This window comes from Ambystoma mexicanum, chromosome 11 (assembly GCF_040938575.1).
Source record: "Ambystoma mexicanum isolate Mex_15411 chromosome 11, UKY_AmexF1_1, whole genome shotgun sequence".
Classification (NCBI taxonomy): domain Eukaryota; kingdom Metazoa; phylum Chordata; class Amphibia; order Caudata; family Ambystomatidae; genus Ambystoma; species Ambystoma mexicanum.
In genome coordinates this window covers 740,901,981-740,926,031 of record NC_090934.1, presented here as the reverse complement: position 1 = coordinate 740,926,031, position 24,051 = coordinate 740,901,981, and the positions used below count along the sequence as shown (strand labels likewise).

Genomic DNA, 24,051 nt, shown 5'->3' with positions numbered 1-24,051 from the left:
GCAGGTCTTCACGGATGTACACGAGAACAGTTTCCGTGCTTCTGGCTGGCCTGTAACCAGAATGATGTTCATGGAGACAACCAACAGATTCAGTGTGAAGATTAAGCTGGGAGATGCCCAGCTTTTCCAGGAGTTTGCCCAGGAAAGGAGTGATGCAGATTGGGTGATAGATAGTCTGGCAGGAGGGGCCGGCTGAGGGTTTCTTAAGAAGAGGGTGCCCAAGAGAGTGCTTCAGGGGGGAAGGGAAGGCTCCAGTGGTGAAGGAGCGGTTGCAGAAGTCGGGCAGGGCAGGAGTGAGGGTGTCAATGTGGTCCTTGATGATTTTGGAAGAACAGGGAAGAACCTGTTTTGAGGAGACTTTCATATATCAGATTTGTCTAGAAGCCTCATCAGGGGAGAAAAGAGGAAAGGAAAAGAAAGAGGGAGGAGAGGTGGCCACAGGGGGGTCAGAGGTAGAGTAGAGGGAGGAGGAGTAGAGGACGAGAGGCTTGACAGGATGTCCTGGGTTTTAGAGATGAAATGAGAAGCCCGGGCTGTGTAGAGGGCCTAGGATGGGTCAAGAGAGGTAGAGACTGCAGCAGGATTGGCCAACTCCTTGCAGATTTTAAAGAAGTGGGCTGAGTTGTTAGATGTCGCAGAGACAACAGGCTTGGATGTGGGCTCTCTTTGAGAGCAATGCTGAAGAGCAGGACACTGAAGGCAAGCGTCCCCAACCAGCACAATCCTCCCCGCAATGAGAGACAATGATGGATTCTCCCAGGATGGGAATAAGGCCAAGACAAAGTGTGGGTGAGCTTAAATGGGAGTTTATCAATCAGAATAGGGCATGCAAAGAACTCTGCAAACTCCAAGAGCGCTCTGTCTGACAATAGCAAAGACAGGCGTATATATTTACAAAAAACGTCATCAGAACCTACATACTATAGGGGGCACAAGTTCAGTGGGATTGGGTGGCGATGACTAGCTATAGGTGCTGCTGTGATGTGGTTGGCCTTGGCTGGAGGACGTCACTGGTCAGCCTCGTGGGTTGGGCTGGGCCTGGTGAGTCAGCTGGGTTCATCCGGGCGGTGTTGTTGTGCCACTGTGGCCAGTGTCAGAGATGAATGTCTTTTCCTGACTTCTTTGCCCTAGGCCATGCACACCGCAGTCATTCAGTCATTTGCAATATTATCTTCTTTAGTAAATCTTCCAATAGGTTATTCTACAGGTTAATGCAACACAGGAGGAATGCACCTAGAGCGGGGTTTGATGGCGATTCATCAGTACATGGTTACTAGTGTCCTGTTGACTGGGTACCATAGGTCGTGGGGTTGGGTCTCAGGGCATGGGACAGGAGGTACATGTCATCATGTCTTGTTAGAAGTCATTATGGATGTGTTGCTGTAATGTTGCCATAATATTGGGTGTCCTAATTTTACAGGGGCCATTAACCTAAGGTGAGCCGGTGGGTCGTGGGGCTTAAGAAAGGGCGCCTCTGGATTTGTGTTTTCAGGCTGAGGTTTACTGCTGGGTTGTAAATAATATAGGTGGCGGCCGTGGCCTTGGGTGCTGCAGAGGGAACTACTAATCTTTGAAGCGGCTCCAGCCGAGTTGGGGGAGGTGGAGCCGCGCGGCGCGGGCCTCTGCTTTCTCGTCTGGCAGGCTTCGCTGGGAGGGAGGGGGAATGGCCTTGCATATGCTCACAAAGGTATCTTCTTCGTGTGTTGCCGATTTTAGGTGAAAGTATCATAAACATTCAAATAATATACAATACTAATTGAGTCATTCCAAAGCTCACATTTTAACATTGCTAATGCCTCTCAAATATAGCCAGTCCGAGCACATTACTTGTACACTATGTTTTAACAACTACAACATTTTGTTATATGCGTATACATTCGTAGTAAGTGAGGTAGTAGTGAGGTTGGTGGAGCGCATAGAAACGACTCGCCACTACAACTGACGGCAGCGGCACATGGTGGCTTGGAGACACACCTGTAAGGTGCATTCTCATGCACCTTTTACACTAGCCCTCAATATGGTTGCATTTGTCTTTCTTTGCACTCTAGCAGCATTAGTTTGGTTATGGCGTGGGACCGTGGGGTGTAATCTTTTCAATTATACGCATAACACATAACCCCCTGGACGCTTTTACTATTTGTGCATAACTGCAGTGATGTGGGTGCTTCATTCCTAATGTCACATGAGCACGCATTCTGCCATATCTATACATTTTGCAGGTTTTTTAGTCGAAGAGGTTGTGGAGAGAATGCTTTCATCGCAGGTAGATTTGTCATTAGTGTTTGGGAACTTTTGCTTTTATCAAAGGACCATTTTACAGTTCTTCCACCCAGGCTCTGCTGGCCGGGTCATGCTGGGAGCAGCGATACACTGCGGAAGGTGAAATGTTACAGTGTTGGTATCTTACACTAGCTCATGTCCGTCTTGTTCGTGGGAACGGGCTCACAGCGGATCTGCCAGGGAGCTGCGGCCACAGGGATAATTGAAACTCTCCAAAGGTGGGGGCTGCACTGCGGTGCGCCGGGCTCACACCATCTTTATTAGACAAAATGGTTTCCGCGGCCTAGCTAAATTCAGCAGGTTTGGGCAATGTCTTCAGCAGGTGAGCCATGGCCCTCACCGGGGGAGGGGATGTAGGCGAGGGGCGTCTTTTGGACCAGTCCTCCCCTACAACACGTAGGAAACCTCATTGGTTACCTTACAGCTGGCACCAAGCTCTGTAGGGCCAACATCTAGTCGAGCTGTGGAGATAACCCCTGGCGTCTCATGGAAAACAGAGGCCAAAGTTAAAATCCGACAACACTAGACAGAAAAGTAGGCCTAATTAATCGGTTTTAACCCTGAGGGCTTTGCCTACAGTCGAACAGGCCATGTTGATACCCAAGCCTAAACCGACAGTTAGGCAATGGACGATTGCGTCTAAAACAATGCACAAAACATATGAACACTGCTTGAAGCCAAGTGTAGAGAAATAGAGGTCCAAGCAAGTTTCCATTCTCAAAACGCACAAAACATCTTTGCCGTCTGTGGAACGAAAAGGGACTCATTCAGCTGCAATACAGAAGAAGGTTAACGTTTCTATTTCGTAGTCGGAAAGGGAAGAAGAGGTGTAATTAAGAAAACCCAATAGGATGGCTCACAAGAGACACCTTGATCAGAAGAATGGTTTGCAACTATTCTTGACAAAATGCTATCTTTTATGGATTTGTTAAGATGGTCTGGAAAACTTCAGTTAAAGCTTTAGAGGCTGGGGAATCCCAACCTCAAAAACGGAAATAGTAAAAGTGAAAGGCCAAACCTGCTTTTTTAACAATCCAACATAGAGCAGGAACACCATACAAGCATTGAATCTTGTGACTCTCAAAGTTCTCATGCCAAACAATGGGTCATAAACCAAAAACACATCATAAGGTTGACATAATATCATAAAACCTATAGAACGAAGGGATACGTTAGAGGAATTAACTATATACACATTATATATGGGTTAGTCTTCTAATTGGGGGTTACATATCTGACCAAGACCACCTCTAAATTGATATTCGTAAATACATGTCATCTCTACAATATGATTGATTAATGTAACATGTACTACGCGGTCTACCACTGGGGGTCCTGATTGGTTGGCATTATACTGACTAAACTTGAACAACCGACAGGTCCTCAACACATGACCCAGAATGGGAGTAGGTGGAGAGATGCCTGTGAACTGCTTTCCTTTCAATTAAAAGGATGCTATCCCTTATTCCTAAGCCATGAGCCAGGGTGATTCCTCTGTAGTTGGCCTTGCATGGTGCTTCACGTCTGGGAATATGCGTTGGGCAGGTGCTCTATCTGTGTTTGGAGCTAATGAATAGACTGTTCTTCTAGTTGGGTCACGTGTGCTGAGACCACATTTGGGTTTATTTTGCCCTCCATTTATGGAAATTTTAGCTACTTTTATTATGAGTGTTGTTGGGGAGAATTCTCTCTTTAGGCTGAATTTCCTAACCTAGTGAGTCCCCCAGCAGCTTTGCTGGATTTCTGGAGTTTGTTTTTTTCTCCTGCCAAGTGTGAGATTCTTTTTCTCCCACTCTTGGACATGATTTAAGGTGTTCCTTTGACTGTTAATGTTTTATGGGCTATGGGGTCCTTTACTCCATAGGGTCTCATGTGTTTTTACTATGTGTGTTACACAGCACCCTCCGTGCAGTAACACAGGGGTGCCATAGTGACACCCCACCATAGACGCATCCCCTGGGACTGACTACTGTCTCCCAGGGCATGTAAAGTCACCATTGGCTTTACTAGTCCCAAATTATTAACAGAAACCAGTACAAACCATCATATTGTGGACGTACTGGTCGGGGCAATTCGATTGCCCCAGGGTCTGTTAGTCGAGGGGCATGTCTCCGTCCCCCCTGATCGAGTTTTGGCTGGTGGCAGTGGATACTACTTTTTATATTCGACCGCGGATATATCCCTATGGGATTTTCCCATTGTTCGAGGCTACCAACTTTAATTATTTAATTCTCATAGCCTCGAACATACCGCCGGTTTATTTAATTAATATTAATTCGCCGGTTGGTATTTTTTGCCAGAACTCTATTCTAAAATGGCGTTTGTGTTCTCTTCTGTGACTCCAACCCAAGTCGAGCCCTTTGTTCCACTTTTTGGTGGGCTTCTCCACAGAAGCCTCCAAAAGTGGTGCCACTCTGTCTGGGTACCACAGGGGATGTGGGAGGGGTTTTAGGCACCCTGGACTGAGTTACCTTGGTAACTCAAGTCACACTCTTGTGTGATTGGCCCAAGTGGTGAGCCGGCCGGCTCACCACTTAGCATGTTTTATTGACAGCTAGGCTGAGTGAATGGGGGTGTGCTGCATAAAAGCAGGGCTTCTGGGACTGGAACTTCAGAAGTCGCCACAGGACCTGAGAATCCGACGAGGGAGAAGCTGAGCCGACCTACCACGACGACACCACCGGTGGAGCCCTGCAGAACCGACTCACCACTTCCCGACGACAGAGAAGATCTCCCGGCTGGAGAGGCTTCTTCCCCTGACTGGTGGGCACAACCAGTTTACCTTCTTTCTTCGCACACCAGACCGGCTTGTGGTCGAATTGCCCGTGCCAAGCACCCCGGCAACCGGATAGCCACTTACCACTGGACCGCGAAATAAAGGACCGCTCCTTTTACTGGAGAACTCTGTGGCTGGTTTCTTCCCTGGCAGTGCAACGGACTCCCGTCTTCCTCCCCGACGAGATCCTCTCTTCCCCCGGGCGAAGCACCGACTTGCATCCGCTGCCAGTAACAACTGCCCCCGCTGGAGTATTCTCACCACTTTAAGGTACCGTGTCCGCCAGGCCTCCCTTTCTAAAGATTGCTACAAGGTAATAATAACCCCTTAACCTTCTGGACTGGGCTGGCCGCCTTGACCTTCTAACTGGTCCCTTTCGTTTGGTCCAACTCTTTTTTGAACCTTTGCAAGACTCTTGTGCACTGCAACCGTGTGACCTTGGACACATTTCGTTTGATCCTCTTAAAGTGGATCCGGCCTTCTGAACTCTAACTTCATGGTTTTACTTGGCCTTCATCTCTTGTTGTGTTCTTGTAAAAGTGTTGGGATCTGTTTCAAGTTATATTCTGCTTTTCTCTCCCTTTTAAAACGAATTATTAGAGTGCCATCTGCGTTAAGCGCTCACCGCTGTCTGAAAATAAGTGGGGCTTTACTTAAGACTTGTTTAACATTCTTCTAAGGGAGTGTATATCTTTTAGTGACCGTGTTTTTGAATTGCTTACTATTAGTGCCTGTGTGTTTTTCTAGATGTGGTTTTAAATAAATAATTATATCTCTTTTACCCCAAGCTCTGGTCAGTGTTTGCTTGTTCTACTGTGTTCTTTTGACCTATTGTGAATACTCTGTATACTGCCTAACTCTTCTTGAGGGAAGTCTGACTGCTCAGCCACTGCTACCAAGTGAATCTGTGTGGTACAAACTGCTACCAAGTGGGTTTGCTGCCAAACACCTGTAGTCTTAAATCTTTTGCAGTGGTCCCAGAGGGAACTGCACAGGTTTCTGCCTAACAAGTGTCATAGTTTTCACTACCACTAGAGACTTGCTCGATGTGTTCCCTATGAGGTTGTGAGCTAATTATATTCTGCAACTGGCCTTCAAAGACTGTTCATTATTTTAATGAATCTAAGAATATATGGCATATGCCTTGGAGTTATTATCTCGTGTTCTCTCCGCATCATCCGGACTCTCCCTAATTCTTCAGTAATCTTGGCTGGTTCTGCATAGCTACTGTCTGTGCCCTGCACAAATATATTTTTCAGTGAATTCAGCATTTTGGGTGTTCATGGAGCCTTGAGGCCTCTGCTTTACTTCGATGCATGCTGCTGCTTCCATTTTGAAAATGATGGCTGCTCAGTACTGTCGCGTTTCTATTTTAGTGGGCTATATACGTGTGTTGTTCATGTTGCATTCAGTTTATGCATTGCTTATTGTAAATTTCTACACCAATAGGAGGTGTATTAAGATATCTATAGATTTAACATTGATATTGGGTGTTCTGTTAATAGGGAGGTGGCTTAGGGGAGGGTTATTTGATAATGGATTTTTTCACAGGTTGTTACATCTTCAGGCCAATGTTACCTTAAGAGGTTGTGGGTTGATTTTGTTTTTTTTATTTTGCACATTGCAGACAGGGTTGGTATCCTCTGAGAACAACCACACGACAGAGGAGGCAAAAATGGCCACTGTTCAAGATGAATTACGTTTCATTTCCTGGTACATAAAGGGGATCAATAGTCCTTTAAAGAGGAAACAGATCCTCAGTCACCTAAATAGCATGAAGGCGGATGTGTGCCTGTTAAAGTAGACCCACCTGACACAGGAGGAAACCGATACGTTGAGGAAAGGATGGGTTGGAAAAGTATTTGGCTCTCCATTTACTCATGGTCACATGGTGTAGCTATTCTAATTCGGAAAAATGCAATTCAGTTGCTGAATCGGATAAGAACGGCAGACTGGTAATGTTAAGGTTGGGTAGTCAAGTAGAAGTTGTGACTTTATGGAACATCTACGCTCCAGTGGTAGATGATGGATCATTCTTCAGATTCGTTGCCGAGAATTTACAGAATGTGAAAAACGTGACTATTACTGGGAGGAGACTTCAATGAGGTAATGGACCCTATGATGGACAGAAACAATAACTGCACATTGCAGTTAAAAAGTGGCCAAACGGCTGCCCTAAATTACCTGCTCAAGTAACACAACTTAGTTGACACTTGGAGACTTGAACATCCTTCTACCAGAGATTACAGTTTTTCGAGTGCCCACAAAACGTATTCAAGGATTGATATGCTACTGACTGCGGGTTTCGCAACATAAAACTATACTGGGGGCACAAGTAGAAATATCCATTTATCGGATTGTGCTCGAGTGGAAATGATCTTGACCTTGCGTTTTATTGCCACAAGGGGAACAACATGGAGAATGAACACCTTGCTTTTAGGGCAGGAGGAGTTTGTGGAGAAGATTGTTGGTGAAGCAAACCACGTTGTTGTAAGAGAACCACACGGGAGAGCTGGATTGAAGGTCGGTCTAGGAGGCCTTCAAATGCTCCTGAGAGGTCTACTGATCGGATTGTCAAGCAGTCAGAAAAGGAAACAAAACCCAGACACCCATGAGCTGGACTTAGATACAAAAATGAGAGCATGAATTGATGCCAAATCCAGAAATTGACAATGTTAGGGAACTAAGCCGGCTTAAAAGTGACTTTAATAAAAAAAAAGTAGGAGAAAGCAGAACATATACTGTTCCATATTAAGTGTGCTTATTATGAAAAGGGTGAAAAATGTGACCCCGATGCTTGCCTCATTGCTTACGTAAACAAGAGGCGGAGAGAGCATTCCCTCAATTGCTAAATCTGATGACACCATGAGGTTCAATACAAAAGAGATGAATTACATTTTTATTAACTATTATACATTTCTTTAATAAAGCACACTGACAGCCCAGGGGCAACAAATGAGAATACTGTATCCAGAAACATGCTGGGATTTGGTGAGCATATACAACTACAGAAACTATCCGACCTAGGGTGGGCATCCTTGGAAGAAGATTTTACTTTAGAGGAATTAAAAGAATCTGCACTGTCCCTGAATTCAGGGAGGTACCCAGGACCGGGTGGGCTTCCTATGGAATTTTACAGGGTTATGTCTGATTCAGTATTCTGACTTTTGCGCGACATGTATAATGCTTCGTTGGCCTCTGGAGTCTTACCACAGACGACCCATCATGCATCCATTTCATTAATAATAAAGGATAGAGATCAAATGTTACCTTCAAACTACCAACCTTTTAGCCTGCTGAATACGGGTAATGCAATTCTGGCTAAAACAATGGCAAGAAGACCAGAAAAATAGTTGCCACAGTTAATTCACACTAATCAGACATGCTTCGTGAAGGGGGGACATGCTGTGAATATTATGTGAAGGCTAATACAAACGATAACACAAATTGACTGTGGAAGTGATGTTGCAATTCTTTCATTGGTTGCTGAGAAAGCATTTGATTGGGTTAACTGGAGGAGCAGGTGAGTGGCCAGCCATCTGTGACCCATTTGAGTATTTTTTTTCCAGTTTAGGGGTGCCCCAGGCCCCTCGTTGCCCCGTGCTTCCCGGCCTCCCCTTCCTGGTCCTCCCTCGCCTTCCCGCCTCCCTGCCCACCCCCCACCCCTGATTGGCTGCTGCCAAGTGGTTGGCTGGGTCTAGCGACCCGTTCGGTGCACCTGCTCCCCTTTCCCATCCGAGGAGCAGGTGAGTGCACCAGCCAGCCGTAATGCAGTAGCGCCTGAATATTGGGAGATTTCTGTATAAAATTGCAGATCTAGGATCCACGTAGCGAGTCCCTGCTCTCGCTCCCCACCGTCTCCCGCCTTCTAGCCCGCCTACCGTGCCCTGATTGGCCCTCGCACTATCTAACCCAGACCATTACCGACCGTCCCAGGGCAGCCCTCTGCCCCTGCAGCCCCCGCGGCTAAGGACCCGAGGCATAGGACGACTCATACAGTGGACGGCTCCAGATCGTATCTGCAGGTATCCGCAGGAGAAAAGTTGTGCCCAATAGCCTCACTGAGAATATTGCATGTAGAAGTTGTGCCCAATTGCCTCTCCGAGAATATTGCATGTAGAAGTTGTGCCCAATAGCCTCACTGAGATAGGTTGCATTTAGAAGTTGTGCCCAATAGCCTCACTGAGAATATTTCATGTAGAAGTTGTGCCCAATAGCCTCACTGAGAAAGTTGCATGTAGAAGTTGTGCCCAATAGCCTCACTGAGAAAAGTTGCATGTAGAAGTTGTACCCAATAGCCTCGCTGAGAAAGTTGCATTTAGAAGTATACCCAAGAGCCAATGTGTGTATTTAGAAGTTGTGCCCAATAGCCTCACTGAGAATATTGCATGTAGAAGTTGTGCCCAATAGCCTCACTGAGAAAGTTGCATGTAGAAGTTGTGCCCAATAGCCTCACTGAGAAAAGTTGCATGTAGAAGTTGTACCCAATGGCCTCACTGAGAATATTGCATGTAGAAGTTGTGCCCAATAGCCTCACTGAGAAAGTTGCATTTAGAAGTGTACCCAATCGCCAATGTGTGTATTTAGAAGTTGTGCCCAATAGCCTCACTGAGAATATTGCATGTAGAAGTTGTGCCCAATAGCCTCACTGAGAAACGTTGCATTTAGAAGTTGTGCCCAATAGCCTCACTGAGAATATTGCATGTAGAAGTTGTGCCCAATAGCCTCACTGAGAATATTGCATGTAGAAGTTGTGCCCAATAGCCTCACTGAGAATATTGCATGTAGAGGTTGTGCCCAATAGCCTCACTGAGAATATTGCATGTAGAAGTTATGCCCAATAGCCTCACTGAGAAAGTTGCATTTTGAAGTGTGCCCAATAGCCAATGTGTGTATTTAGAAGTTGTGCCCAATAGCCTCTCCGAGAATATTGCATGTAGAAGTTTTGCCCAATAGCCTCACTGAGAAAGTTACATGTAGAAGTTGTGCCCAATAGCCTCACTGAGAAAAGTTGCATTTAGAAGTGTACCCAATAGCCAATGTGTGTATTTAGAAATTGTGCCCAATAGCCTCACTGAGAATATTGCATGTAGAAGTTGTGCCCAATAGCCTCACTGAGAATATTGCAAGTAGAAGTTGTGCCCAATAGCCTCACTGAGAAAGTTGCATTTAGAAGTTGTGCCCAATAGCCTCACTGAGAATATTGCATTTAGAAGTGTACCCAATAGCCAATGTGTGTATTTAGAAATTGTGCCCAATAGCCTCACTGAGAATATTGCATGTAGAAGTTGTGCCCAATAGCCTCACTGAGAATATTGCAAGTAGAAGTTGTGCCTAATAGGCTCTCTGAGAAAGTTGCATTTAGAAGTGTACCCAATAGCCAATGTGTGTATTAAGAAATTGTGCCCAATAGCCTCACTGAGAATATTGCATTTAGAAGTGGTGCCCAATAGCCTCACTGAGAAAGTTGGATTTATAAATGTAGCCAATAGCCAATGTGTGTGTATTTAGAAGTTGTGCCCAATAGCCTCTCTGAGAAAAGCTGCATTTAGAAGTGTACCCAATAGCCAATGTGTGTATTTAGAAGTTGTGCCCAATAGCCTCCCTGAGAAAAGCTGCATTCAGAAGTGTACCCAATAGCCAATGTGTGTATTTAGAAGTTGTGCCCAATAGCCTCCCTGAGAAAAGTTGCATTTAGAAGTTGTGCCCAATAGCCTCACTGAGAAAGTTGGATTTATAAATGTAGCCAATAGCCAATGTGTGTATTTAGAAGTTGTGCCCTGTAGCCTCTCTGAGAAATGTTGAATTTAGAATTGTACCCAATATTTCTAATGGTGTAATATCATCTGTATAATGTAGAATTTAGAACTGTGCCTACTAAACTAAATCTAGAGGTAGATCTAATACCACCTCCTGTGTACAGTCAAATCTAGAAGTGTGCCCAATAGCACCTAAGACCCTAGAAGTGTATTAATACCCTAATATCTCTGTGTACAGTTGAAGCTAGAAGTGCACCTAAATAGTCTAATATCATCTCTGTACAAATTGAACTTGGAAGTGTGCCTAATAGCGGGCCTCTACTGAATTTAGAACCACAATTAGTGCTACATTCAACTCCCCCTTAAATAGCTTACCTATCGTCCAGCTTACTTGAAAATGCCAGCCTTCTAGAAGAAAGTCTACCAACAACATAGCAGTACTGTAGCTACAAATAGACTGCCTAACTAGCATATCCCGGGATCCAGCTACTCCTCAAAACAGCCTAATATTTGCAAACTACTACAACCAAGACTACTCAGCGCCAGGGATATAATCTATCATATAAAGTCCAATAAACTTAAGATTCAACTGAAACCACACCTAACAGCTCGTAATAAGCATGAGTGCACCGTCCCCAACAGAATCTGTCGGAAACGACCATCGTGGACCGCCCTCACTTCCAGGTGTGCCATCCGTCCCGTACCCCCCTTCTCAAATCACCCCACCCTCCTTCGCACTCCCTACCATTTCCCTATCCAAACACCAAGCAAGAGGGGCACGATGGTGAACCAACCACCCTAAAACCACCCTTCCCTCGAACCCCACCACCGGCCAGCTCACGTTAACCACGCCCGCTCCCCTCACTATCACAGTGGGCACACCTTGCCCTGCAAGCATCCACTCTCCGCCTTGCCTACAAACCCACACCTCCTTCACCCCCTGAACACACCCTTTCCCGTCCCTAAAAACTGCACGCCTAGCCCTAGCAAGAACCGAAGCCACATCCCCCTCGCCCTCGGACCCCCCTCCCTCTCTCACACTCCAATCGCAACAAAGAAACTAAAAAGGATTCGCACCTGGTCCCCCTCAATCTGTCAGCACTCCTTGCCTCCCTTATCTCGACCCACCTCCACTTTCGCCCAATCACCTCCGTTCCCTGTAGCTTCTACTTTTCTGAAACCCATCTCCCTCGACTTATCAACTGAAACGGAAACCCCTAACTGCCCATACCCCACCCTCAATTCCCCCGAGCCAAACCCGATCATCCGAACACACGCAGCCATCCAATCCCGCCTGAAGCCCGCTACCTCTTCCGCTCGCCCACTATTCCCACTGATCATCACCCACCCTCTCCCTCTCCAGCTTCCTCTCACCCCGCCACTACCCCCTTCCGCTCCAGCCCTGAGACCAACCTCGCCTGCCGATATGAACTGCATCCTATTTAATGCCCGATCCGTAGCAAAAAACAAATTCTCCATCTTTGCCCTCCTCGTCTCTGAAAAACCAGACCTGGTCTTCATCACCGAAACTTGGTTCTCTGACGACTTTGCTCCAATTGCTAGTGAAGCCTTTCCCCCTGACTACTCCATCATACCTCTGAACCGTCCCTCTAGAGGAGGGGGGGGAGTAGCATTCGTCTTCAAATCTCTCTTCCACGCCTCAATCATCGACAATCAACCTTCCATTCCTTCCTGCGAATCACTCCTCATTAAACTATCCCTCTCCCCGTCGCTCTTGCACAGCTTCATAATAATCTACAGGCCCCCAGGCTACGATAGACAATTCGCAAACAACCTCTGTGACTCAATGGCCACCCTTCAACTAAACCATCCCAACCTCACCCTTCTTGGAGATTTCAACATATGGCTCGACATCCCCACCAACCCTATGACACACTCTCTGGTTGATGGTTTAGACGCAATTAACTTCCAACCCCACATAAATAGCCCGACTCACTATAAAGGACACACTCTTGATGCTATCTTTAGCTCCAGCACCCTGATTCACCTAAACGCCCCCCACCCCCATCATCTGGTCCGATCACTTCATTCTCTCTTTCATCATTCACTCACCCGACCCCACTCCCGTACTCGAATCTGAACCACCTAATCTACGCAAATGCTGGAAAAAACGAATAATCGTCCCGGACCTAGCCGACGCACTCCTACAATCGCCACCACGTACCAGCCAACTCATTGAACAAATAACCCCTGATGTCTTTGACTCATGGCTCAATGCATCTCTGATGCGGCTCACGCCCCCTTGTAAACCATCAACCCGCCGTGGCCTTTTCCCCAGATGGTTCACTCCTGAGCTGAAGGCCACAAAAAAACTATATAAATACCTAGAACGCAAATGGCAGAAAGACAAAACCAAGGAGAACAGGGCCACCTTGGCCCGACACCTCTATCAGTACAAGGCTGAAATCCGGAAAGCAAAAAAAGCCCACTACAACTCCTGATTACTAAACTGCAAAAACCCAAGCCAGGAACTCCACAAAATCATCTCTGAATTCACCAAACCGACTTGCACCACGACCGTCCCAACCCCCTCACAATCACTGTGCGACTCACTCTCCCTCCACTTTTACACCACAGCTCTCGAAAGAACAAATACTCTAGCCACCAAACTGGCTCTCTTACATCCACCAGGCAATACTCCCCCCCCCCCCCCCTCCTCATAGCGGCCAGCCCACCAACTGTGACCACTATACAACCAACGTTCGAATCCTTTAGTCCAATATCATCAGAGCAATTTCTCAAACTTTTATCTGCCCACAAACCATCTGGCTCCCCGATGGACCCTTGCCCGGCCACAACCCTCAAAGAAATGTTCACTTCCACCTGCGCAGGAGAACACGCAGGATCCATCATAAATTCCTCCCTTTCCTCTGGTATCTTTCCAGACGCATTCAAAACCGTTCATGTCAAACCGCTAATTAAAAAACCTTCCCTTGACCCTCTACAGCCCAAAAACTACCGCCCCATCTCGAACACCAGTGGGCGGTTCGGTCTCGAAAATCATTGACCGAACCGCCCACTCCCAACTAAACGGCTTTGTCGAAGCCAACAATCTCCTAGGCCCCACACAATCTGGTTTCAGAGCCTGTCACGGAACTGAAACCACCATAACCTCAATCTGGGATAACCTTAAAATGACGGCAGACTCCGCGGGATGCGCTGCACTAATCCTTCTTGACCTATCTGCCGCTTTTGATACAATCACTCAATCCTCCTAGACCGCCTTCACTCCCTAGGAATTCACGGAACCGCTCTTAAATGGATAGCTTCATTCCTCAAAGATAGGTACCAAATAACGATACTCTTCACCTATACCTCCCAAGCCCGGCCAGTCGACACGGGAGTCCCACAAGGAGCATGCCTATCTGCCCTCCTGTTCAATCTCTACTTGATCACCCTCCCTCCAATAGTTCGTTCACACAACATCCTGTGTTACAACTACGCCGACGACACTCAACTAATTCTAAAACTAATGAACTCAAATCCCAACTCCCGACCTGACCTGGCCTCCTGCCTCCTCGACATAGAACTGTGGATGATCTAAAGCCACCTCTTGTTAAACCCCTCCAAAACGGAAATCATGGTATGTGGCAACTCCGAGCTTCTCCCGCAACCACTACCGTGGCCATCCACCATGGGCAGCTCACCGAACCCCTGCAAGTCAGTGAAAAATCTTGGGTGCATCCTTGACTCTGACCAAACACTCTCGCGCCAAGTCAACGTCTCAAAATCCTGCCACTACCACCTTAAAACCCCTAGGCGCATCTTTCCATATCTCTCTTTTCCTAACACTCTCCGCGGTCCAATCAATCGTTATGTCAAGACTAGACTATGCAAACCCCCTATACCTCAGGAATCCACGCGTACCAACTGAATAAACACCAAAGGGGACAAAACGTGGCAGCAAAATTGCTGCTTGCGCTCGGCCCAAGAGACCACATCTCCCCGGCCCGTACGACGCTGCACTGGCTTACAGTAGCCCGAAGGGTGACTTTCAAAACCTTATGCATCTCCCATCGAGCACTGCATAAACCTGGACCTCAATATCTTCAAGACAAACTAAAACCCTATCACCCCCCTCGCACCCTAAAATCAAGCTCAGCCGGCCTCCTTGTCATTCCTAAAACAAACTCAGATTAGGCGGATCAGCATACTCGGCCTTGGCCCCCACCCTGTGGAACTCACTCCCACCCCACATCCGCCAAACTGAGGATTTAACATATTTCCGTAAACTGGTGAAAACCTGGCTCTTCCCCTAAAAGCCAACCGGTAACAAAACTAACCCAAACAGACAAGCAGCATCCCAACGACACCAACCCAACAAACTACCTGAGATAAGAAATTGACAGCTAATGACCTGAATATAAACTAGAAAGACAAACTGAATTAAACTAGTAATGTAGTTCAAAACAGCGGTTAATAAGAGTAAATCATAGGGAAACTGTAATGAGATGTAAACTGCTGAAATGCACATAATGCATGAAGAGGGAAAGAGACGAATGGCGTCAATGGAATAGTTAGAATTGATGAAGCATGTTGAACAGATGAATGCACTGAGTGAAAGATTACATGAGTGGAAAAACTGATGACTATATAGACGCGCGTAGAGCGGATGAGGCTACAGAGCGGACGAGGTTACAGAGCGGACGAATTTATAGACCAGGATTAGATTTGGATTATGAGTGCTTAGAGCGGATGAGTGTGCCGAGCGAATGGGTGCGGGGAATAGATAAGCTGAATGCGTGGAAAGCAAGAATGCATTGAGCGGATGAGTACGAGGAGCGGATGAGTACGGGGAGCGGATGAATCTAGTGATGGAATGAGTGCGGATGAGTTGAATGGGTGGAAAACACAAATGCATTGCGCGGATGAGTGCATAGAGCGGAGAAGTGAGGTAGCTGGTGGTTGCCAGGGAGCTGGTGGGTGCCAGGGAGCGAGTACATACAACGGAATGGAGCGCATAGAACTGCGCAACGTACATATACGGTCTGGAATGCAAGGAACGTCTGAAAAAGCATCTAACCCACCATATCATACCCCACGCTTACTCTCTTCTTTACACCACCACTCAACTAGAACACAGAGATACTATGACACCATTCGGTATAACTGTTCTCATACTAATATCTTCCGCTCACTCCCCATCATTCTAAGTAAACACTGCTGGTGACACACCCCCCATCCAGGCATTCTCCTCAGGCCTAACGCAGCCACAGTCGGTCTGGATAAATCCTGCCAGAACAAACACATACCTCTGATCTCAACCACCACACCTACCGCTAAGAAGCAGCTTTTTCACGAATACCACACCAGCTGCACACATACCTGGTGCGCACACGCGCCGTTGACTCTCCCTACTCTCTCTACTGACCTGAACTTCGGTTCCCAAGGGCGTTCAACCTACCAGCACCTTCAGACCATACCAATGGTATATAAGGCGCTATATAAATGCAAAATAACATAACATAACATATGCTGTCCTAGAGAGGATGGGTTTTGGAGAGTCCTATGTTAATTGGGTGTAGTTACTCTACTCCTACCTGACTGCGGATGTGGGAACTAACGGAAGGAGGTCTGAGTCTTTAAAATTAGAACATGGCACCAGACAAGGGTGCGCATTGTCGCTGCTATTGTTTGATTGCTATTGCGCCATTGGCCACTGCAATTCGAGAAGAGGAAAAAAATACAAGAAATAAACTACATAAATCAGTGAAAAAGTGTGGCTTCATGCAGACTACTTACTGCTGTTTTTGGGAGATCTGGAAGTATTGCTCCCGAAATTGATGGTGCTGATAGTAAACTTTAATATTTGCTCTGGTTATGAGATCAATTGGACAAAGTCTGAGGCAATGCGGCTTACTGTGAATAGTAAAAGGAATCTAATTACTAGTTCAGGATTCAAATGGTGCCCAGAGAAGCTGAAGTACTTGGGTGTTTGGCTGACAAGTAGGTTTGAGAAAATCATTCCAGAGAACATGAGGGTTTTGTGTGTGGGCCTTGTACAGGATCTAGAGAGGTTGAAACTATTGAAACTTTCCTTGTGGGGGAAATGCTCTTAAAATGATCTCGACACCAAGAATTACATGTGCTGAGCATGCTTCCATTACATATTGGGAAGATTTTTGGAAGGAATTTAATACTGTCCTACAGGGGTTTCTGTGGAATGATAAACCACCTAGAATAAATCTTTGGAAATTGGAATTGCCTCAGGCGAGCGGGAGCCTGGGAGTTCTGAATTTTAAATCCTATCCTCTAGCGTTTACTGACAGATATTTTATGCCCCTGGTGGACTCTTTGCAAGATGATTGGGCAAAGGCTGAGGCCTGTTTGTTGGGCCCGTTGGCCCTGATAGCGATTCTGACTACATCAGGAAGGTCTGCTAATGTAGAACCTACATCAGAATTTTTTAAGGCGTTTGTGGAAGGAGTTTCTGACAATGTTGGGGGAAGGGAACATATAAACGCCTTGACTCCATCTGGTACGACCCTGAAATTAAAGATAATGGTAAGACACATTTCGAATAGATTGTGTCCTCCAACGTATTCCACATCTTTGACATGTAATGTCCACAGTTGTGCTACTTTGGAAACTTTTCGGCAGAGGGCGTCCTGCGTCGATGGTGTCGGGTCGATGTCACTGGTTGTTATAGGGCGCCCGTAGCCTCAGTTCCGTTTTTTCCGCAAACATGTTTGCTTCGAGAACTCGGCACGCCTCGTGTATTCTTCGTGAATGTCTTCATCTACCCCTCCGACTCGGCGGTCTGGCTTTAAGACTTGCCGGGACTGTACTGTAAGTCTAAGATGTTGATTACGGACCTGCACCACATTTGTTTGTGGTGTCTGGGTGAGAGTCATGACACTGACGACTGTTCAAAATGCTAGTCGCTGACTGCTAAGGGGAAATTACAGGTAGGTCGGGGTACTAAACCCAGTAAGTCCAGAAAAGCTGCGAAAGGGATGTCCACCGAGGATTTGAGGGTTGACTCTCCTCGTCGGAAAGAGTCCCGGGGATCACGATCCCGGAGTGGTTCCCGGCACTCGTCCTCCTTGTCTCGGCACTCCCGGAAGCTGCGTCACCGGTCGCCTTCCCCGTCCTCGTCGGATGATGCCGCAGTGAGGAAAGTGGCTTTTCCCACTAAATCCTCGACTCCCAAGGAATGGGAGGCCTTCAGGGTGTAAATGATGGTGATTTTTTTTTCAATTGCAGGGCACAGTTCCTTCCGCGCCTTTGGAAGAAGCCGGTAGGGAACGGTCTTGGTCCGATGCTCACGCGCCTTCAGGCCCGGGTCCTCGGCGCAAAAAAACATACGGAACCGTCGAGGTCCCGTTCGGACAAGGTTGAGGTTGATCGCCAGAGACGTGCTAGGTCCAGGTCTCTATCTTCGTCCCCGGCGAAACTGCAGAAGTCTGGTAAGGGCTTGAGGTCGGCGTCTACTCCTTCCGGGCCGTCTCCATCGGATACGGAGGTCGGTGCTTTGCCTTCACTTCAGCCCTCGGTGCCGTCTGCGCCGTTGTCGACGCCGAAGCCGTCGGCATCCTCTGCGCCTTCACGGCCATTTGGCCGGAATTTGCTGGTGGAGGTCCCTAGTACTGTGGATCCTCCAAGGAAGGCTAACTCCAAGTCAGTGAAGCCTGTTGGGCACCCCAGACCCACTTCTGTCCCTAGGCAGGAGATCTTTCTTCCTCTGGATGATATCTATGAGGATGAGGAGAGGTCATATTTAGAGTTTGACCCTGTTGAGCCGGATGTGGCTCCTGTCTTTTCCGGGGACAGTTAGTTGGAGGAGTTAGTCAATCATTAGATGATGCCAGTGGCTTAGACACATCTCCTAAGGTGGAGTTTGGCAGGCCTGAGCCTGGGGCTAATGCTGAATCCTCTTTTAGGGGACTGATGGCTAGTTTTACTGAGTATCTTGGTTGGTCTAGTCCTCCAGGTGCATTTGTTCAGGATGACTTGACTGATATTTTGGATCAAGGTCCGTCCACTGACCCAGTGTTGCCTTTTCATTTGACTTTGCAAAAAAGGGTGGCAGCTACTTGGCAGACCCCGGCGGTTAACAATTCATTAACCAAAAAAATACTGCCCTTCCAGTAGCGACCCCAGCTACCTATCCACTCACTCCACTCCTGAGAGTTTGGTGATTCAGGCGGCTACGGCCACCTCGAGGCAGGCGGCGTACCCTACCATCCCCCCTGATAGGGACGACAAGCGCTTCAATGGTTGGACACAAGAGGTGTTTTCTGCAGGAGTCTGGCGCTGAAGTCAGCCAACTTCACTTGTGCCTTAGCAATATTTTCACACACACTGTGGAATTGCGTGTCTCTATCGGCTGAACATATTCCTGAGGGGGAAGAAAGGGATCGGTACCTTGCTCTTGTGCAGGATGGCAAGGATGCCATGTGTGAATCCCTTCAGTCTGGGTTGGACACGGCCGACGGTGTTAGCCGGTCCAAGGCTGCGTGCACCGTTATATGCAGGTTTGCGTGGTTGCGGAAGTCTGGTTTTGCTCCGGATGTGCAGGCCCGTATTCCGAACATGCCCTTTGATGGCTCTCATTTGTTTGGCAGCCAGGCTGACGAGAGCCTTGAGAGGTTGCAGACGTCCAAAGCTGCTGTTAAATCTTTGAGCGCAGCAGTGCGTCAACCTCCACCTTTTCGTCCTAGGGGACAACAGTGGAGGGGAGGTCCCTTTCGTTACTACTACAGTGGGATATATTGACCCACTCAATGGCATTGCACCACATCACCAAGCTGCATTTGCACAAGAAACAGCAACCTGGCGGCACTGGCTCCTGTGCGCACCAGGACCTCAAAACTGCATTTTGGAAGCAACAAAAAAAAATGCCTGCTCCAGCCTGCCTAGCACATTTCAGGCAAAATGGAACAAGGGGATACACTGAAGTATGCCAGTGTGTTCTGAGACATATATATGGAATCAAGTGGAAAGGCAGCAGTGCTTTGCTGCAAAAAAGCCAAAAATGCCCCATTAAAATGAAACCTTTTTCACCATTTAAAAATGCTGCATTATGCTATTTCCATCTGTCCATTCTGAAACCACTGTGATGGAAATGGCCCTGCCAGGCCCAGGATAATTCATTGTGCCTCCAAAAAACCGGGCATAATTCCTGAATGACAGGTCCTGTCAAAGTAGATTTGAAAGAAATCAACAAGCAACTTTCTTTTCACTCGCACAGGAACACGCGTTTATTTCTTGCCAAAATGTATCCAAGCACAGCAGTTCAAAGAAACTTTTAACTCTTTGAGCCAAGTCAAGGATAAATGTATCTATACTTAGATAAGACTCCTGGAAATGACTACAGCTGCAAAGACAGTGTGGGCAATCTGAGGAGCTGCAAACCGAATTAAAGAAAGAAATGCTAGCAGTTTTTAACACATGTGGAAAAATGGACTGTGCTGACTGAAGAGGAAAAAAAATTGCCTGTTTAAAATTGTTAATGAAAGCCTGTTTACTTGGCAATATAAAGAGATCATCTTAGTGGTGATAATACACACATAGGCTATCTCCTTTCACAGGTTTAAGTCAAGACCCAAAGTAAGAAATTAAACAGTTTAAAACACATGGGATGGATTTGCAAACTCTCGGAAAAACCTGTTATTCCAGTTGCCAGCCATGAAACTTCTCCAAAGGAAGGGAGATGCACCATATAATCCAGAACACGTAGGTGCGAAGTGCCAGCTTGAAAAACTTTGTATGGGACAGGACCATGAAAGTTCACACACTCGTCAGCCATTCATCTGTGCTCCAGGCTGGGACACTCACCTGTCAAGTGTGAAGGGGCAATAAAACTTTCAATTAAGACTGGAAACCCCCTTGCCTGGAAGGAAATGACAGCTGCTTGCAGTTGGAGGAAGAAGAAAAAACAGGATCTACTAACAGAGGGAGTGCCTTTTGGTTACACAGACTGTTGTAAAGAAACTTTAAAGACTTTTATTTCGAAGGGATTGTGTCCTCTGACGTATTCCTTATCTTAGATATCTCCTTCCAGCTCTGCTGGCCTCGGAAAACTTTTCTGTAGAGGGCGCTGCGCGTCGACGTCCGCCGAGTCGATGTCCCTCGACAGCCGCCGTATCGACGTCGACGTCATCCTGCCTATAAAGGCCGCGCGCAGCGTCCGTTGCTCAGTTTCGTTTTTCCGCGCTTACTCAGTGCCTCGGAATACCGTTGCTCAGTTTTGTCAGGTTAATCCTATTTACCTCGAGATATTCGATCCGTACTCGATGGCTTCTTCGTCGGAACCGACAACTCCGCGGTCCGGCTTCAAAAAATGCTGAGATTGTGGGAAAAAGATGTCGCTGACTGACCCTCACAGAGTTTGTCTGTGGTGTTTGGGAGCTGAACACCATTGTTCGGAGTGCGAGGACTGTATGTCCATGACAGCTAAGGCCCTGAAGGAGCGTAGGGGGAAGCTGGAGAAAGGTAAGACTTTTAAAGCTTCTTCTTCCTCGACGAAGTCGAGACATTCGTCTCCTCGTCACCATTCGCGCTCCAGGTCTCGGAGTGGGTCCCATTACTCCTCGAGATCGAAGCATTCGAAGAGGAGACGTCGAAGATCCCCTTCTCCGTCTTCCTCTTCCTCTGTTTCTCCAAAGAGAATCCCTTGCCCCACGAAACATAGTTCCCGGGCTGAATGGGAGGAATTCCGCAAAAATATGATGTGCGTCTTCGACAAAGCGGCCTCGACCCCCTCGAAGACTGCCGAGAGCGATGCTCTGGTCGAAAGACCCGAAGGTCAAAAACGCTGCGAGTCACAGTACCCGACGAAGGAAGCTTCTCGAGCGCGTCTCGAACCCTCGAGTAAAGCTATGACCTCAAAACCTTCTTCGAAGGTTCCGTCGACGCCATCGACGAAGGTTCCGTCGACGCCGTTGTCGAAGTGACCTTCGACACACGGGTCTGTCGACTCGACGCCATCTTCGACACCGGCGTCGACGCCAAGAAAAGTCATGGTTACGACGCACCCAGTGGCTATCCCCAGGTCCTCGATGGCGTCAAGGTTGTCGACTTCCTCGAGCAGAATCCCAATTCTGTCGAGGTCATCGAGGCCTCCGCCTTTGTTTTCGACGCCACGCCCGAAGCCTTCGGCGTCGACGGCATCGACGTTTTCGAGGCCGATTATGACAAGTTTGGCACCCTCTGCCTTGGAGATGGGGTTTACACCATTTATGAGTTCAGAACAATTGAGAACTATGTCCTCAATTATGGAAGAGGGTGAATTGTCTGAACAGGAAGACAAATTTGAGTTGCAGGGACCTGCAACCCCAGTTAGAGAGGAGTTATCCTCTGAAGAACGCAGTTTAAAGGATCTTCATGATTCTTTACATGAGGCAAGTGGGTTAGACACTTCCCCTGAGGTGGAGTTTGCTAGGCCATACCTGGGGGAGCATGCTGAAAAACCCCCTATAGAGCCTTAATGGCCAGGATCACAGAATTTATGGGGTGGTCTGCACCTTCACAGTCTTTCCAACAAGATGACTTCACGGATATTCTTGACAAAGGCCCACAGGAGGATCCTGTAGTGCCCGTTCATAAAGCTCTTCAGAGGAAGATTATGACGAACTGGGAAACCCCAGATGTCGTCCTGGCAGTAAATAAAAAACTGTCTACAAAATACAGGGTATCTTCTGCAGACCCGGAGTTTTTGTCAAAACACCCATCCCCAGAAAGTCTGGTGGTACAGGCAGCATCCTCTACTGACGTCAAGACTGCTTACCCTACCGTCCCACAGGACAGGGACGTTAAGAAATATGATGCTATGGCAAAGAAAGTTTTTTCGGCATGTAGCATGGCGTTAAAATCTGTTAATGCTACTTGCACCCTTGCTAGATTCAGCCATACACTTTGGGAGTGTGCTTCTACAGCGGCTGACTGCATCCCGGAGGACGGTAAAGACGCTATGTGCGAATCCCTCCAGACAGGCATTGATTCGGCTGACAGTATCAGCAGAGCAATGGCGGCAAGTACAACAAGCAGGAGATTCGCTTGGTTGAGAAAGTCTGGTTTTGCCCCAGATGTGCAAGCCGGGCTCTTGAACATGCCATTCGATGGCTCTTCTTGGTTCGGGAAAAAGGCGGATGACAGTTTAGAGAAACTGCAAACATCAAAAGCAGCAGCAAAATCCCTAGGAGCTGCAATCCGTCAGACACCTTTTCGTCCCACAGGAACCTCTGTGAGGGGCAAGTCCTTTCGCTTCTACCCCGCATTCGGAAGAGGTAGAGGACGACCGGTTCAAAGGGGACAAAGAAGAACTACCCGAGGTGGACGGGGTAGATATTCAAAAGCCGCAGCAACAGCAGGTGCCTCTTTACCATCTGCATCAGCCGCCCCAAAACCACTCTGAGGACTTACCTCACAGAACACCTGTAGGAGGCAGGTTAACTCAACATCTGGCGGAATGGCAGGCTATCACGTCAGATGCTTGGGCATTGGAAACAGTTGCCCAAGGTTACTGCCTGCCTCTCTACGCATATCTCAGAGTCATCCACCGGGGATCAGCTCTCAGAAGGCTCCAGATCCGCTCCTCTTGCAGGACATTTTGGACCTGCTAGAGAAAGGTGCCATAGAACCGGTACCTGTAGCGGAGAGGAACAAGGGCTGGTACTCCCCTTACTTTCTCATTCCAAAGAAAGACGGAGGACTGAGACCCATCTTGGACTTGCGAGAATTGAACAAATTCCTCAGGAAAGACAAATTCAAGATGGACACTTTCTCAGATCCTTCAGGCCCTTCAGTTCCAGGACTGGTTGGTATCTCTGGACCTTCACGACGCTTATTTCCATGTGCCTATCCATCTCAAACACAGGAAATACCGGAGGTTCGCAATTGGCAACTCTCATTATCAATTTCGAGTGCTGCCATTTGGGCTGACCTCCGCCCGAGGGTCTTCACCAAGTTAATGTCGGTAGTGGCGGCAAGTCTAAGGAGGGAAGGGATTCACGTCTACCCCTACCTGGACGATTGGTTGATCAGGGCTGTATCTTCGGAACAAGCTCAGATCCAGCTAAATCACGTTTGCCACTCCCTTCACAGACTGGGCTTCTCCCTCAATTTAAAGAAGTCACAAATTATACCATCGCAGAGACTCCAGTTCATAGGAGCGATCCTGGACACTTCCCTGGGAAAAGCCTCGCCACCAGAGGTGAGGGCTCAAGATATTCTACAGATGGTTACCAAGTTCCAAGATGCCCAACGTCTCCC

The 24,051-nt window shown here is 47.5% G+C and overlaps 1 protein-coding gene across 3 annotated transcripts in view; it reads left to right on the top strand.

The window, feature by feature from the left end:
* USP47 (ubiquitin specific peptidase 47) overlaps nucleotides 1-24,051 on the top strand; it is a 2,970,466-nt gene that overhangs the window by 1,163,585 nt on the left and 1,782,830 nt on the right. The window lies entirely within an intron of this gene.